Source organism: Pseudophryne corroboree, chromosome 1, assembly GCF_028390025.1.
Source record: "Pseudophryne corroboree isolate aPseCor3 chromosome 1, aPseCor3.hap2, whole genome shotgun sequence".
Lineage (NCBI taxonomy): Eukaryota > Metazoa > Chordata > Amphibia > Anura > Myobatrachidae > Pseudophryne > Pseudophryne corroboree.
This window is the reverse complement of record NC_086444.1, coordinates 331278269-331297442: the sequence shown is the minus strand read 5'-3', so window position 1 is coordinate 331297442 and position 19174 is coordinate 331278269.

Sequence of the window (19174 nt, the reverse complement as noted above, 5' to 3'; positions counted from 1 at the left end):
GCTTTCACTCTAGTGGTAGCATGAGACAGAGTCTACAACCTACACAAGTGGCTCAGGTAGTGCAGCTCATCCAGGATGGCACATCAATGCGAGCTGTGGCAAGAAGATTTGCTGTGTCTGTCAGCATAGTGTCCAGAGCATGGAGGCGCTACCAGGAGACAAGCTAGTACATCAGGAGACATGGAGGAAGCCGTAGGAGGGCAACAACCCAGCAGCAGGACCGCTACCTCCGCCTTTGTGCAAGGAGGAACAGGAGGAGCACTGCCAGAGCCCTGCAAAATGACCTCCAGCAAGCCACAAATGTGCATGTGTCTACTCAAATGATCAGAAACAGACTCCATGAGGGTGGTATGAGGGCCCTGACGTCCACAGGTGGAGGTTGTGCTTACAGCCCAACATCGTGCAGGACGTTTGGCATTTGCCAGAGAACACCAAGATTGGCAAATTCGCCACTGGTGCCCTGTGCTTTTCACAGATGAAAGCAGGTTCTCACTGAGCACATGTGACAAACGTGACAGAGTCTGGAGATGCCAAGGAGAATGTTCTGCTGCCTGCAACATCCTCCAGCATGACCGGTTTGGCAGTGGGTCAGTAATGGTGTGGTGTGGCATTTCTTTGGGGGGCCGCACAGCCCTCCGTGTGCTCGCCAGAGGTAGCCTGACTGCCATTAGGTACCGAGATAAGATCCTCAGACCCCTTGTGAGACCATATGCTGGTGCGGTTGGCCCTGGGTTCCTCCTAATGCAAGACAATGCTAGACCTCATGTGGCTGGAGTGTGTCAGCAGTTCCTGCAAGACGAAGGCATTGATGCTATGAACTGGCCTGCTCGTTCCCCAGACCTGAATCCAATTGAGCACATCTGGGACATCATGTCTCGCTCCATCCATCAACGCCACGTTGCACCACAGACTGTCCAGGAGTTGGCAGATGCTTTAGTCCAGGTCTGGGAGGAGATCCCTCAGGAGACCATCCACCACCTCATCAGGAGCATGCCCAGGCATTGTAGGGAGGTCAAACAGGCACGTGGAGGCCTCACACACTACTGAGACTCATTTTGACTTGTTTTAAGGACATTACATCAAAGTTGGATCAGCCTGTAGTGTGTTCTTCCACTTTAATTTTGAGTGTGACTCCAAATCCAGACCTCTATGGGTCAATAAATTTTAATTTCCATTGATAATTTTTGTGTGATTTTGTTGTCAGCACATTCAACTATGTAAAGAATAAAGTATTTAACAAGAATATTTCATTCATGCAGATCTAGGATGTGTTATTTTAGTGTTCGCTTTATACAGTATATATATTCATACCTCCCAACGTCACTGTCTTCCAAGGAGGGATGCGGACAGAATTAGGGGGCATGGCCTCACATTTAGGGGGCATTATCTAGTGGGTAGGGGCATGGCCTCATGTAAAATGACACAATAGCAAGCCCGCCCCTGTATTTGTTACTATGGTACATGAACAACACTCAATGAGCTGCTGGGCAAGCCCCCTGTCCCTCTCTGCCAGGGAATAGATGCTGTGCATCTATTCACCGCTGCTCTGCTCAGACAGCGAGTGATATGGGCAGGGGCGGAAGTCCGGGAGGCAGCGGAGTCGGCTGCCGCCGGGCTCCTGACCCGCAGAGGGCGCCTCGCAGTGGCGCCTCTGACATTACACAGATTGACATGCGGACGAGCGCCCGCATGTCAATCTGATGTCTCCCTCCCTGCTGTGTTGGAGGGACATGGAGCGCATCGCGCGTCTCCTGTGTCCCTCCCTGGCTCTCTCCCGGCCGGTCTAAGGAAGTGCCATTCGTGAGCTCTGATTGGCTCACGAACCGGCACTTCCTGTATTAGACCGGCCGGGGGAGAGAGCCAGGGAGGGACACAGGAGACGCGCGATGCGCTCCATGTCCCTCCAACACAAGGGGGGAGCAGGCACTGGGGGCATATACCTGGTACTGGGGGGCATATACCTGGCACTGGGGGGGGGAGGAGACCTGGCACTGGGGGGCATATACATGGCACTGGGGGGCATATACCTGGCACTGGGGGGGAAGACCTGGCACTGGGGGGCATATACCTGGCACTGTGGGGTATATACCTGGCACTGTGGGGTATATACCTGGCACTGTGGGGCATATACCTGGCACTGGGGGGGGAAGACCTGGCACTGGGGGGCATATACCTGGCATTGGGGGGCATATACCTGGCACTGGGGGGCATATACCTGGCACTGGGGGGGGGAGACCTGGCACTGGGGGGCATATACATGGCACTGTGGGGGAAGACCTGGCACTGGGGGGCATATACCTGGCACTGGGGGGGAAGACCTGGCACTGGGGGGCATATACCTGGCACTGTGGGGCATATACCTGGCACTGGGGGGCATATACCTGGCACTGGGGGGGAAGACCTGGCACTGGGACGGGGGGCATATGTGGCACTGGGGAGGGGGGTATATTTGGCACTGGGGGCATATACCTGGCACTGTGGGGGAAGACCTGGCACTGGGGGGCATATACCTGGCACTGGGGGGGGAGACCTGGCACTGGGGCGGGGGGCATATGTGGCACTGGGGAGGGGGGTATATTTGGCACTGGGGGCATATACCTGGCACAGTGGGGGAAGATCTGGCACTGGGGGCATATGGGGGAAGATCTGGCACTGGGGGCATATACCTGGCACTGGGCGCATATACCTGGCCCTGTGGGGGAATATCTGGCACTGGGGGCATATACCCGGCACTGTGGGGGGAATATCTGGCACTGGGGGCATACACCTGGCACTGTGGGGGAATATCTGGCACTGGGGGCATATACCTGGCCCTGTGGGGGAATATCTGGCATTGGGGGCATATGCCTGGCACTGTGGAGAAATATCTGGCACTGGGGGCATATAGCTGGCACTGAGGGGGCATAGGTGGCACTGTGGTGGAATATTTGGCACTGTGGGGGAGCAGGCACTGAGGGGGCATATGTGGCACTGGGGGGGTATATTTGGCACTGGGGGCATGTACCTGGCACTGGAGGCATATACCTGACACTGTGGGGGAATATCTGGCACTGGGTGCATATACCTGGCACTGTGGGGGAATATCTGGCACTGAGGGCATATGTGGCACTGGGAGCACGGCCCTAGCAACACGCACTACCCCCTAGCAATGAGCATGACACCCAGTGCATGAACCCCCTGGCAACGAGCATGACACCCTGAGCATGAAACCCCTGGCACCGTGCATGGAACCGCTGGCAACGAGCATGACACCCAGTGCATGAAACCCCTGGCAACGAGCATGACACCCTGAGCATGAAAACCCCTGGCACCGTGCATGGAACCAAGAGCATGAAACCGCTGGCAACGAACATGACACCCAGTGCATGAAACCCCTGGCAACGAGCATGACAACCTGAGCATGAAAACCCCTGGCACCGTGCATGGAACCAAGAGCATGAAACCCCTGGCAACGAGCAGGTAATTTAAAAGTAATTAGAAGCCTTACTGTAGAACTTAATGTATAATGGGCATTACGGTGTGTGGCATAATGTATCACGGACATTGCGGTGTGTGTCATAATGTGTCGGGCATTACGGTGTATGGTATACTATATCGCGGGCATTGTGATATGTGGTATAATGTCTCAGGCTCATTGTGGTGTGTGTTATACTGTGTCAAAGACATTGTATGTGCTATAATGTATCAAGGGCATTGCAGTGTGTAGCATAATGTATAACGGGCATTGTGATTCCTGTCATAATGTGTCACAGGCATTACGGTGTGTGGTATAATGTATCAGGGGCATTGCAGTGTGTAGCATAATGTATAACGGGCATTACGATTCCTGTCATAATGTGTCGGGGGCATTACGGTGTGTGGCATAATGTGTCGGGGGCATTATGGTGTGTTCATATTGTGTCATGTGCATTATTGTGTGTGGCATAATGTCTAAGGGCCACTGCAGTATGTGGCATAATGTATACTGGGCATTACTATAAGGAGGAAAAATTACAAATAATGTAAGGGGCATGAATCAGGATTAATTTTCTTTCCCGCCTGGGCGTGCAGGTTGGAAAACTGGGGTATAACGCAGTCTTTTCCTGCAATGTTACACCCCTTTATGGTAAGCCATGCCCATCCCAATGAAGCCACACACTCTATACTGCCAATTATGGAGGGGGGGGGGGGGGCGAATAATTTTTTGGCTTGGGGGAGAAAAATTTCTAGTTACGTCACTGAACTGACTCATTCCTGTAAGCCGCCACTACAGCGCAAACCCCAGGAGAGTACGCTGGTGCGCGCCTGCTGTGGGAGGTAGGAGAGGAGCTGCTGCTACCGTTGCCCCGCTGCTGTGGGGAAGGGGGGGACGGGACGGATGGACACACGTGCGAGGCGGTGTTTAAGAGCTGGTACCACGCTTGCCTTGTATTCCACATCCTAATTGCGCTCTGCCTCTGGTAATTGGGGAGGAGAGTAGAGCCTTCTTTCACTACACAAGGTATCCATCTATGCTCCCTTTCTCCCTGCATAAGTGCACTGCCAGTATACTGTATGTATGTTTGTATATATAGATTGAGGTAGGGGTCTGGCACAGCCACATAATAGACTAATACATTGGGTGCCCTCACAGCAAAGTAGTTTAGCAAAATAGAGGTGGTGCGGCACTCCAATGATTTGCACACTGACACCAATTGAAGTAGTGCAACGTTTCAATGCCCGTTTAATGAATCTGCATTTTTGTCATATATACAATGACCCCCATTCTGCCTCATCCCGTCCTCCAGACCTCTGTTACTCCATCGCCCCCCCCCCCCCCCCCATTTGCCAAGTCCTTCTGCCCGCCCGCGACCATCCCTCCCCATCTTCCTCCCATAATTAATTGTCCTCCCGCAGGGAATACATATGTTTTACCGACAGACGGGATGCCGTCTGTCAGCATCCTGACAGCAGCATCCCGTCCGTCAGAATTCTGGCAGGGGGCGTGCGCAATGAAGGCCCTTGCTTGTTGCGCTCGCAACGCAGTGGTCTCGGTGGTTCCCATCCCACTCTATTGGTGTTGTGGACACCCACGAATGGGAATAAGACCTGTGAGACGGTATTCTGGTGTCGGTATCCTGACCGCTAGGAATCCCGACAGCCAGCAAAATGATTGCCTCCCCTCCCGCAGTATCGGTCACATAATAGACTCACTTTCAGCTCCAGGCCCATGTGGACCCCAAACTGGCACTGGTCTGCAGGGATGTATCATTGGCACAAGGTTAAAAATGCAGCCAAACCTCCAAAAATGCAGTTTTCAGAGGTTTGGCGGCTTACTACTTATCCACCAAGCCTAGACCCCAGGGCTTGGATGCGGTGGGCAACACCATCTTTAGATGGGCTTCTATCACATTACCCATTGGACCCCTCCCAGCACCCCCTAGTGGGGCGCATCAGCCCACGCATGCACAGATAGGACTCCGGATCATACACCGGGAAGTTCTACTGTATCATGGCAAAGAATAGCTCTCACCGCAAGAGCTGTCCTTTGGAAATTTCTTCATGCATACGCCATTATGCTTGCAAAGAATGGCAGGATATATATATATATAAATATATATATATAGCCTGCAGGATCAATATTGGTGTGGTGTGTATGTATATATATATATATATATATATATATATATATATATAAAAAAAAATTTTTTGCCTCTATATAGGGGGGCACCTGTATTTATATTGCCTCCGGGCGTCTAGGACGAACTTACGCCACTGGATATGGGGGCCTCCCAACTGCCCCCTTCCCTACCGTGGAACACTGTCACGGTCTGTCCCACCAAAATTGGGTCAGTTGGAAAGTATTTTAAAATATATATATATATATATATATATATATATTTATGTCCTGATAGGTAGCACAACCTGTTGCTGTGGAAATGGGCTGCGGGACATGTCATCATCAGTGTCATCATCAGTGGGCGCTATGCCCCAGCTTTCGGATCCAGCCGGCACACGTGTGGTGGTGATGGACTTTATATGGTGAGTGTTCTGTATCATTTTTTATCCTGATGACGATGGACTAAATATCATCGAAATGTTGATCATATTCCTGCTGTCATTGGTCTTTATTACCGGAGTGCCGCCGCCACATTTGATATATATATATATATATATGGATGTGGACAGCCGGCACTCACTCCAACCACATGAATAAACACCTAGGTGCCTTCTGTATAGGTTTGGCAACCAAATGTAGGAAAGGAAAGCAGCGGCACTCTCAGGTTTTCGATTCAAAGTAAACTGGACACAGTGGTCTCTGGTTCAAATTTCAACGTTTCGATACTTTACTATCGTCATCAGGATAAGAACATAGTGAACAAAAAACATTTAAATAGCCACTCACCCCACCTCGTGTAGACGGACCATCATCGCGGGCACCGGGTCCAGTGACGACACTGCATAGCGCCGCGCACTTCTTGTGCGCCCGGCCGCACAGACGGTCTCCTAGCAACCAAATTAACAAATAAACAATGAGCATATGCGTGTGTTAAAACATCAGAAATAAGTCAACCCACAGCGGATACAGCAATAGTACATAGCAGACTGTAACAGATATAGGCTTGGTACAAAAAGCGCTAAACATAAAAAGAACTATCGTGATCGGCAGGAATTAAATGAACAACCCACATCAAAATTAGTAAATGTGACTAGTGGGCAACACATATCTAGATTATCCGCGGATGGTAAGAGTAATATCTCAAAAAGCATAACCTGACACATATACTTCATAGGAAGCAATTTAAGGGAAGATACTCGTTAAGACCTTTAGGTGCTATGGTACTTAAACGATGTATCCATCTTGCCTCTCTTTGTAGAAGAGCTTTACTCCTATCCCCCCCTCTCAATCGCTTCGGCTCAGCATCAATGATTTTATATCTCAAAGTGGCCAGACTATGATTTAATAATTTGAAGTGTCTAGCCACCGGTTGATTCATGGCATCCTTTCCACCCTCTAAGGCATGTCGAATGGCTGACCTGTGGAGCGACATGCGCTCTTTGAACTGTCTAGTGGTCTTCCCTACATAGAGAAGACCACACGGACAGCGGATGATGTACACCACAAAGGTGCTACTACATGTCAGCACCTGCCGAATGGCTATCCGCTCCCCCGAATGTGGGTGGGAGAAGGAATTGCCATGCTCCAGGTAGCTGCACGTAATGCACCCTGTACACCGGTAGCATCCAGCCTTTCTGGTCAGAAAGGTGGTAGGGCCCACTGCTTTTCTCTCAGAAATGTCATTTTTTACCAGCCAGTCCTTCAAATTACGATTCCTGGTATAACTGGCCATCACTTTGGAGTTTTTCAGCATAGAAAGATCAGGGTCCGAGGTGACTATTGGCCACAGGTTCTTCACTGACTTCGAGATGGTAGGGCTGGCAGTGTTAAACTGTTGGACAAACGGTACAATGTCCCTTTTCTGTTTCCTTGCAGCAACTGTACCGGTCAATGTCTCTGTCCGAGGAATGGCCAATACCTTGTCCTTTGCGGCAACCAGGCTCTCATAGTTGTATCCTCTGGCCAAAAACTGTCTGATCATAATGTCTATTTCTTTCACCGTTTCACTGGGATCATCGGAAATACGGTGAATCCGTAGAAATTGAGAGAAGGGTAACCCCTTCTTTGTAGAGACAGGATGTTGGCTGCTGTAGTGTAGAATGGTGTTTCTATCCGTCTCTTTTTTGTAGAGAGCGGTCTTGATTTTGCCGTACCACGTACCAAATGAGCACGCAGTATGTTAACTACTTGGATGTCAAAATTTCTTTGTCCAATGGCAAAATCAAGACCGCTCTCTACAAAAAAGAGACGGATAGAAACACCATTCTACACTACAGCAGCCAACATCCTGTCTCTACAAAGAAGGGGTTACCCTTCTCTCAATTTCCACGGATTCACCGTATTTCCGATGATCCCAGTGAAACGGTGAAAGAAATAGACATTATGATCAGACAGTTTTTGGCCAGAGGATACAACTATGAGAGCCTGGTTGCCGCAAAGGACAAGGTATTGGCCATTCCTCGGACAGAGACATTGACCGGTACAGTTGCTGCAAGGAAACAGAAAAGGGACATTGTACCGTTTGTCCAACAGTTTAACACTGCCAGCCCTACCATCTCGAAGTCAGTGAAGACTCTGTGGCCAATAGTCACCTCGGACCCTGATCTTTCTATGCTGAAAAACTCCAAAGTGATGGCCAGTTATACCAGGAATCGTAATTTGAAGGACTGGCTGGTAAAAAATGACATTTCTGAGAGAAAAGCAGTGGGCCCTACCACCTTTCTGACCAGAAAGGCTGGATGCTACCGGTGTACAGGGTGCATTACGTGCAGCTACCTGGAGCATGGCAATTCCTTCTCCCACCCACATTCGGGGGAGCGGATAGCCATTCGGCAGGTGCTGACATGTAGTAGCACCTTTGTGGTGTACATCATCCGCTGTCCGTGTGGTCTTCTCTATGTAGGGAAGACCACTAGACAGTTCAAAGAGCGCATGTCGCTCCACAGGTCAGCCATTCGACATGCCTTAGAGGGTGGAAAGGATGCCATGAATCAACCGGTGGCTAGACACTTCAAATTATTAAATCATAGTCTGGCCACTTTGAGATATAAAATCATTGATGCTGAGCCGAAGCGATTGAGAGGGGGGGATAGGAGTAAAGCTCTTCTACAAAGAGAGGCAAGATGGATACATCGTTTAAGTACCATAGCACCTAAAGGTCTTAACGAGTATCTTCCCTTAAATTGCTTCCTATGAAGTATATGTGTCAGGTTATGCTTTTTGAGATATTACTCTTACCATCCGCGGATAATCTAGATATGTGTTGCCCACTAGTCACATTTACTAATTTTGATGTGGGTTGTTCATTTAATTCCTGCCGATCACGATAGTTCTTTTTATGTTTAGCGCTTTTTGTACCAAGCCTATATCTGTTACAGTCTGCTATGTACTATTGCTGTATCCGCTGTGGGTTGACTTATTTCTGATGTTTTAACACACGCATATGCTCATTGTTTATTTGTTAATTTGGTTGCTAGGAGACCGTCTGTGCGGCCGGGCGCACAGGAAGTGCGCGGCGCTATGCAGTGTCGTCACTGGACCCGGTGCCCGCGATGATGGTCCGTCTACACGAGGTGGGGTGAGTGGCTATTTAAATGTTTTTTGTTCACTATGTTCTTATCCTGATGACGATAGTAAAGTATCGAAACGTTGAAATTTGAACCAGAGACCACTGTGTCCAGTTTACTTTGAATCGAAAACCTGAGAGTGCCGCTGCTTTCCTTTCCTATATATATATATATATATATATATATACACTGCTCAAAAAAATAAAGGGAACACTTAAACAACACAATGTAACTCCAAGTCAATCACACTTCTGTGAAATCAAACTGTCCACTTAGGAAGCAACACTGATTGACAATCAATTTCACATGCTGTTGTGCAAATGCAACAGACAACAGGTGGAAATTATAGGCAATTACCAAGACACCCCCAATAAATGAGTTGTTCTGCAGGTGGTGACCACAGACCACTTCTCACCTCCTATGCTTTCTGGCTGATGTTTTGGTCACTTTTGAAAGCTGGCGGTGCTTTCACTCTAGTGGTAGCATGAGACAGAGTCTACAACCCACACAAGTGGCTCAGGTAGTGCAGCTCATCCAGGATTGCACATCAATGCGAGCTGTGGCAAGGTTTGCTGTGTCTGTCAGCATAGTGTCCAGAGCATGGAGGCGCTACCAGGAGACAAGCCAGTACATCAGGAGACGTGGAGGAGGCCAACAACCCAGCAGCAGGACCGCTACCTCCGCCTTTGTGCAAGGAGGAACAGGAGGAGCACTGCCAGAGCCCTGCAAAATGACCTCCAGCAAGCCACAAATGTGCATATGTCTACTCAAACGATCAGAAACAGACTCCATGAGGGTGGTATGAGGGCCCGACGTCCACAGGTCGGGGTTGTGCTTACAGCCCAACACCGTGCAGGACATTTGGCATTTGCCAGAGAACACCAAGATTGGCAAATTCGCCACTGGCGCCCTGTGCTCTTCACAGATGAAAGCAGGTTCTCACTGAGCACATGTGACAAACATGACAGAGTCTGGAGATGCCAAGGAGAACGTTCTGCTGCCTGCAACATCCTCCAGCATGAACGGTTTGGCAGTGGGTTAGTAATGGTGTGGGGTGGCATTTCTTTGGGGGGGCCGCACAGCCCTCCGTGTGCTCGCCAGAGGTAGCCTGACTGCCATTAGGTACCGAGATGAGATCCTCAGACCCCTTGTGAGACCATATGCTGGTGCGGTTGGCCCTGGGTTCCTCCTAATGCAAGACAATGCTAGACCTCATGTGGCTGGCATCAGGACATATCATGTGTCAGCAGTTTCTGCAAGATGAAGGCATTGATGCTATGGACTGGCCCGCCCATTCCCCAGACCTGAATCCAATTGAGCACATCTGGGACATCATGTCTCGCTCCATCCACCAATGCCACGTTGCACCACAGACTGTCCAGGAGTTGGCGGATGCTTTAGTCCAAGTCTGGGAGAAGATCCCTCAGGAGACCATCCGCCACCTCATCAGGAGCATGCCCAGGCATTGTAGGGAGGTCATACAGGCACGTGGAGGCCACACACACTACTGAGACTCATTTTGACTTGTTTTAAGGACATTACATCAAAGTTGGATCAGCCTGTAGTGTGTTTTTCCACTTTAATTATGAGTGTGACTCCAAATCTAGACCTCCATGGGTTAATAAATTTGATTTCCATTGATAATTTTTGTGTGATTTTGTTGTCAGCACATTCAACTATGTAAAGAACAAAGTATTTAATAAGAATATTTAATTCATGCAGATCTAGGATGTGTTATTTTAGTGTTCCCTTTATTTTTTTGAGCAGTGTACATACATATAGATACTCACGACTTACAGAATTATATAGATAGCAGTCTCTGCCAGTCTACAGGGACTGGAGCCCGCAGTGAGTTGGCAAGGCTCCAGCTACACTGTGATTCCGCAGTCTGAATGAAGAATCAGCATTCTCCTGCAGGTCCTATTGCCTTCAGCTCGAAACTATTATATTTACATGGTTTCATCCTGGGATTCCAGTCCCGACAAGTTTCTCCTGATGGTGGCCCTGCTTATGAACAGAGCATGGAGTGACAGGCAGAGGTTTCTGATATGCAGGGATATACAGCATATTCAGAGCCGGCCCTAGGCATAGGCAAACTAGGCAAATACCTATGGCATTAGGAATGCCTAGTGGCACAAGCAGCTTCTGCTGATTAGAGTGATATGCAGCATGCCTTTATTCTGTATGTGACGGCGGCTCTATCTGCATACGAAATGCATTACTAATGTGCACCATTATGTGTATAAGGTGTAATACAGTACTTTGTGACGTAACGTATGGAAAGTACACTACTGTGTGGTCTAATGTGAATAAAGAGCAATATGGTGTGGTGTAATGTGAATAAGGGGCACTACTGTGAGGAGTAACGTGAATAAGAGACACTACTGCATTATATAATGTGAATACAGTTGCAATACTGGGTGGCGTAATTTGAACTACGGGTATTATTGTGTGGCCATGCCCCTTCCCAGCAAGAAGACGCCCCGTTTTGGGCTGTGCACTGAATGTGCATACTGTTCCTATTTAAAATATAGGGGGTAGGAACACCAAAATGAGGACTACTATAGGTGAAGGTGCTGGGAAAGGGGTACAGGGTCAGAGACGGAACTAGCATCTGTGCAAAGGCCACCAGCCAAAATCTTGCCTAGGGTATCATTTATTTATAATATAGTAGGGCAAAATATCCCTATGACCAATGAAAATGGGTGTTTTTAGCAAAGGCAGGGCTTCAGCACTAGCACTTCTGAGTGCATTTATTTATATAAACTGGCTGTGGTGCACTTATTAGCGTGCTTCCAGCTTTACAGATAGACACACAGCATTTTTCTCTCTGCAAAAATATTTGATATTTCCACCTAAATAGAAGAGTTTTAATCCAGGTCATGTCCCACGAACAAGTCAAAACTAGGATTACTGTTTGCACATGAGCAGTGTACTTCTCTCAGTGTGACACTATCTTGTACAATTGTCTATTATGACTGGTCACCATTATTCAGTATTTTATCTATGTCGACCTTATGACTGTCGACCTTATGATTTAAATCTATATTTAAAATGTCAACATTTTGTTGGTGTCTACATTTCATCCTGCCTATCTATTGTCTAGATTACATCCTTATTTGGCATTTTGACTGTACATATTGATTGTAGACAAATAGGGTTATATATGCTAAGGTGCAGGTTTTTAGAAGTGGAGATGTTGCCCATAACAACCAATCAGATTGTACTTATCATTTATCTATCACCTTCTAGAAGATACCTCAAATCTGATTGGTTTCTATGAGCAACAACATCTCTTCTAAAAACCAGCTTCTTAGTTAATATACCCCATAGTCCATGTCAACATTTTGCTTGTCTAAAAATGTACCTGTCTAAAGTAGACTGAGTTATATACAGCTCCACTTATTGCAGAGGTGGATTTAGACCTCATGGTGCTCTAAGCAAGGCACTGATTTGGGGCCCCTCCTCAAACAATCTCCCACCCCCCATCAGTCAGTGTATTCCAAATATCCCCCCCCCCCCCCAATGACAGCTTGCACAGACACTTCCACACCAGACCAGGTGACAGATTGAACAGAAAAAGCCCCCTCAACACCACCACCCCCCCCTCCTGCCAGCTGATAGGTTGCACAGACCCGCCTCCTTTACCCTTGGACCCAGTGACAACCAGCATCCCCCCGACACTTAGGCAGCTGCTCAGCTGTAGACACCAGAAAGATTTTCACCTGATCACAGTCAGCACAATCTTATTCACATTACACTATGTGTAAGTAGATAGAGTACAACTTTTTATCAAACTAATTGATTTTGAGAGGTCGACATGCCCCCCTTTGAGAGCACTTTGATGGGGTCAGGGGGTCAGTTTCCTGGGTTAGGACCTGAGGCTATCTGAGCATTTTAAAATAGACGAACACCTAATTAGCGAAGTAATCTATCCGTCTTTGTGAGTGTAGAGGTCAATATGTGAAATTAATACCATAAAGCTCTCATTGTGTGAAACCGCATGTAGATTTTTTTAGAAGTATGTAGTATATTGCCAGTTTTTTATAAAACATGTAATTTTATTAAAACATGGAGCCTATATTTTTTTCTAGTTCATACAAATAAATACGGTGCAAAACAAAACTGTGTTTTTACATTTTCATGTCTAATATGTGTTTTGTTTTTGTTTTTTGCTATTATTGTGTGTGTACAATGAAAAATATAATGTTTATATTATGAGAATGACAAAATTTTTGTTTGACTATTCTACTAAAGTTTACCCAACAGATAAAAATGATGGCTTCAAGAGCCATGAGGCACTGCATGCCTCTGTGGCATAACTAGTTAACAAATTGATGGGGTTAATATTAGTTACTGTTTATAACAAATTGATGGGGTGATTATTAGTTACTGTTTATTACAATTAAAATATATAATTTAGAAGGTTTCTCTGCTGTAACCCTTTTGTTAAATTGGTTTGAACTGGGTTATCCCGGCACAGAGTTATCCCATCTTAGTAAATATACATCACAATAGAATGAAATAATCTCATTAGCTAAAGTTTGTATTTAGCATATGTTATCTGCAAGCAATAAACATACCTGTCAGCACTTGAAAACCAGATTGTCTTTTTATCCCCTTTTATCAATCCTCTAAAATATTGTTTGTGTAAACCACAAGGGAATGTAATACTAACAATGAAACAATGTAAATAGTAGTACAAAAGTAGCCAGCTGCATGCAGAAACTTTTCTGTGTACCAGCAATTCATACTCGGTTTGAAATGTCTCAGTATGTTACAGAGCGCAGTATGAATGAAAGTGGTTTCACAGGGGATGGGGGTGGGGGAGCAATAAAAATGTAAATAGCTATTATCATAGTAGGGTACACAGAAATATGACTCTTAAGGGGGGTACTCACGGAGCAATATTCTAAGCAATCTGACTAGATTGCTTAGAATTTGAGCATTATCGCTCCGTGTGTACCCCCTACAGCGATAGCGATGCGCAGCCCCGCACATCGCTATCGCTGGTGCTAGATTGGCCTGCATGCAGGCCAATCTAGCGGGTCGCTCACCCCATCTCCCCCCGCACGCTCAGCACAGATCGCACTGTGCTGAGCGGTGGGAGAGATGTGTGCTAAGCGGTTCGCTCAGCACACATCTCTCCCGCATCGTCCCGTCTATATGGGCCTTTACACATTCCCAGTTGTTAAAGTACAGGTAGGCTATTAGAATGAATGGATGTATTCACATGTGAGGCAACACAAGTAATGCAATGGTGAAAATGTCACAATAGCCACATGTTAATTGTCTAAAAACAGATGTTAACTTTAACTATTATCTTGCAAACATTCATAAGTTTGTAAAAGCAAATTGGGACATGCTTATTTTCAAAATTTTTGAAATAATTTCACTGATTTTGTCCTGTATCCAGAACTAGTTATAAGAATTAAAAAATACTACAAGAAAAAAGGTGCTCATACTGCGTCCTACTGAGTACCAACAGACGTGGGCCTGGGTAATTAATACTCTCCCCATTCCCCTCCTCTCGGCGTCACTGCTCATTCTGCATCCCACTGAGTGCCATCAGAAACAGCATTGCTGTAACTAAATTCCTGTCATTTGCAATAGTGGTTAAATAGACTTTAATCTGTTTTTCCCCATGGATATTGACATATGTATGTTTAATATTATTTCTCTAACGTCCTAAGTGGATGCTGGGGACTCCGTCAGGACCATGGGGAATAGCGGCTCCGCAGGAGACAGGGCACAAAAATAAAGCTTTAGGATTAGGTGGTGTGTACTGGCTCCTCCCCCTATGACCCTCCTCCAAGCCTTAGTTAGGTTTTTGTGCCCGTCCGAGCAGGGTGCAATCTAGGTGGCTCTCCTAAAGAGCTGCTTAGAAAAAGTTTTTAGGTTTTTTATTTTAGTGAGTCCTGCTGGCAACAGGCTCACTGCATCGAGGGACTTAGGGGAGAGAATTTCAACTCACTTGCGTGCAGGATGGATTGGATTCTTAGGCTACTGGACACCATTAGCTCCAGAGGGAGTCGGAACACAGGTCTCACCCTGGGGTTCGTCCCGGAGCCGCGCCGCCGACCCCCCTTACAGATGCTGAAGATTGAAGGTCCGGAAACAGGCGGCAGAAGGCTCTTCAGTCTTCATGAAGGTAGCGCACAGCACTGCAGCTGTGCGCCATTGTTGTCACACACTTCACACCAAGCGGTCACGGAGGGTGCAGGGCGCTGCTGGGGGCGCCCTGGGCAGCAATATTTAATACCTTTATGGCAAAAGAATACATCACATATAGCCATTGAGGCTATATGTATGTATTTAACCCATGCCAGATATCTAAAACTCCGGGAGAAAAGCCCGCCGAAATAGGGGGCGGGGCTTATTCTCCTCAGCACACAGCGCCATTTTCCTGCTCAGCTCCGCTGTGAGGAAGGCTCCCAGGACTCTCCCCTGCACTGCACTACAGAAACAGGATAAAACAGAGAGGGGGGGCATTTTTTGGCGATATTTTGATATATTTAAGCTGCTATAAGGAACAACACTTATATAAGGTTGTTCCCATATATATTATAGCGCTTGGGTGTGTGCTGGCAAACTCTCCCTCTGTCTCCCCAAAGGGCTAGTGGGGTCCTGTCTTCGATAAGAGCATTCCCTGTGTGTCTGCTGTGTGTCGGTACGTGTGCGTCGACATGTATGAGGACGATGTTGGTGTGGAGGCAGAGCAATTGCCGATAATGGTGATGTCACCCCCCAGGGAGTCGACACCGGAATGGATGGCTTTGTTTATGGAATTACGTGATAATGTCAGCACATTACAAAAATCAGTTGACGACATGAGACGGCCGGCAAACCAGTTAGTACCTGCCCAGGCGTCTCAGACACCGTCAGGGGCTGTAAAGCGCCCTTTACCTCAGTCGGTCGACACAGACCCAGACAGAGACACTGAATCTAGTGTCGACGGTGATGAAACAAACGTATTTTCAAGTAGGGCCACACGTTATATGATCACGGCAATGAAGGAGGCTTTGCATATCTCTGATACTGCAAGTACCACAAAAAGGGGTATTATGTGGGGGGTGAAAAAACTACCTGTAGTTTTCCCTGAATCAGAGGAATTAAATGATGTATGTGATGAAGCGTGGGTTAACCCAGATAGAAAAGTGCTAATTTCAAAAAAGTTATTAGCATTATACCCTTTCCCGCCAGAGGTTAGGGCGCGCTGGGAAACACCCCCTAGGGTGGATAAGGCGCTCACACGCTTATCAAAACAAGTGGCGTTACCGTCTCCTGATACGGCCGCCCTCAGGGATCCAGCTGATAGGAGACTGGAAACTACCCTAAAAAGTATATACACACATACTGGTGTTATACTGCGACCAGCCATCGCCTCAGCCTGGATGTGCAGTGCTGGGGTCGTCTGGTTGGATTCCCTGACTGAAAATATTGATACCCTGGATAGGGACAGTATTTTATTGACTATAGAGCAATTAAAGGATGCTTTCCTTTATATGCGAGATGCTCAGAGAGATATTTGCACTCTGGCATCGAGAGTAAATGCGATGTCCATATCTGCCAGAAGGAGTTTATGGACGCGACAGTGGTCAGGTGATGCGGATTCCAAACGACATATGGAAGTATTGCCGTATAAAGGGGAGGAATTATTTGGCGTCGGTCTATCGGATCTGGTGGCCACGGCAACTGCCGGAAAATCCACCTTTTTACCTCAGACCCCCTCCCAACAGAAAAAGACACCGTCTTTTCAGCCGCAGTCCTTTCGGTCCTATAAGAACAAGCGGACAAAAGGACAGTCATATCTGCCTCGGGGCAGAGGAAGGGGTAAGAGAGGGCAGCAAGCAGCCCCTGCCCAGGAACAGAAGCCCTCTCAGGGTTCTGCAAAGCCCTCAGCATGACGCTGGGGCCTTACAAGCGGACTCAGGAGCGGTGGGGGGTCGACTCAAGAATTTCAGCGCACAGTGGGGTTGCTCACAGGTGGACCCCTGGATCCTGCAGGTAGTATCTCAGGGTTACAGGTTGGAATTCGAGAAGTCTCCCCCTCGCAGGTTCCTAAAGTCTGCTTTGCCAACGTCTCCCTCAGACAGGGCGACGGTATTGGAAGCCATTCACAAGCTGTTTTCTCAGCAGGTGATAGTCAAGGTACCCCTCCTACAACAGGGAAAGGGGTATTACTCCACGCTATTTGTGGTACCGAAGCCGGACGGCTCGGTAAGACCTATTCTAAATCTGAAATCTTTGAACCTGTACATACAAAAATTCAAGTTCAAGATGGAGTCACTCAGAGCAGTGATAGCGAATCTGGAAGAAGGGGACTTTATGGTGTCCCTGGACATAAAGGATGCTTACCTGCATGTCCCAATTTGCCCTTCACATCAAGGGTACCTCAGGTTCGTGGTGCAAAACTGTCATTATCAGTTTCAGACGCTGCCGTTTGGATTGTCCACGGCACCTCGGGTCTTTACCAAGGTAATGGCCGAAATGATGATTCTTCTGCGAAGAAGAGGCGTATTAATTATCCCTTACTTGGACGATCTCCTGATAAGGGCAAGGTCCAGAGAACAGCTGGAGGACGGAGTAGCACTAACCCGACTAGTGCTGCAACAACACGGGTGGATTCTGAATTTTCCAAAATCTCAGTTGACCCCGACGACACGTCTGCTGTTCCTAGGAATGATTCTGGACACGGTTCAGAAAAAGGTGTTTCTTCCGGAGGAGAAAGCCAGGGAGTTATCCGAACTTGTCAGGAACCTCCTAAAACCAGGGAAAGTGTCTGTGCATCAATGCACAAGAGTCCTGGGAAAGATGGTGGCTTCTTACGAAGCGATTCCATTCGGCAGATTCCACGCACGAACTTTTCAGTGGGATCTGCTGGACAAATGGTCCGGATCACATCTGCAGATGCATCAGCGGATAACCTTATCGCCACGGACAAGGGTGTCTCTTCTGTGGTGGTTGCAGAGTGCTCATCTGTTAGAGGGCCGCAGATTCGGCATACAGGACTGGGTCCTGGTGACCACGGATGCCAGTCTGAGAGGCTGGGGAGCGGTCACACAGGGAAGAAACTTCCAGGGAGTATGGTCAAGCCTGGAGATGTCTCTTCACATAAATATACTGGAGCTAAGAGCGATTTACAATGCTCTAAGTCTGGCAAAACCCCTGCTTCAGGGTCAGCCGGTGTTGATCCAGTCGGACAACATCACGGCAGTCGCCCACGTAAACAGACAACTGGGAAGCAGACTTCCTCAGCAGACACGATCTACACCCGGGAGAGTGGGGACTTCATCCAGAAGTCTTCCACATGATTGTGAACCGTTGGGAAAAACCAATGGTGGATATGATGGCGTCCCGCCTCAACAAGAAACTGGACAGGTATTGCGCCAGGTCAAGAGACCCTCAGGCAATAGCTGTGGACGCTCTGGTAACACCGTGGGTGTTCCAGTCAGTGTATGTGTTCCCTCCTCTGCCTCTCATACCAAAAGTACTGAGAATTATACGGCAAAAGGGAGTAAGAACGATACTAGTGGCTCCGGATTGGCCAATAAGAACTTGGTACCCGGAACTTCAAGAGATGCTCACGGAGGATCCGTGGCCTCTACCTCTAAGACGGGACCTGCTTCAGCAGGGACCGTGTCTATTCCAAGACTTACCGCGGCTGCGTTTGACGGCATGGCGGTTGAACGCCGAATTCTAAGGGAAAAAGGCATTCCGGAAGAGGTCATTCCTACACTGGTAAAAGCCAGGAAGGAGGTGACTGCACAACATTATCACCGCATTTGGAGGAAATATGTTGCGTGGTGTGAGGCAAGGAAGACCCCCACGGAGGAATTTCAACTGGGTCGATTCCTACATTTCCTGCAAACAGGATTGTCTATGGGCCTCAAATTGGGGTCCATTAAGGTTCAAATTTCGGCCCTGTCGATTTTCTTCCAGAAAGAATTGGCTTCAGTTCCTGAAGTCCAGACTTTTGTAAAAGGAGTACTACATATACAGCCCCCGGTTGTGCCCCCAGTGGCACCGT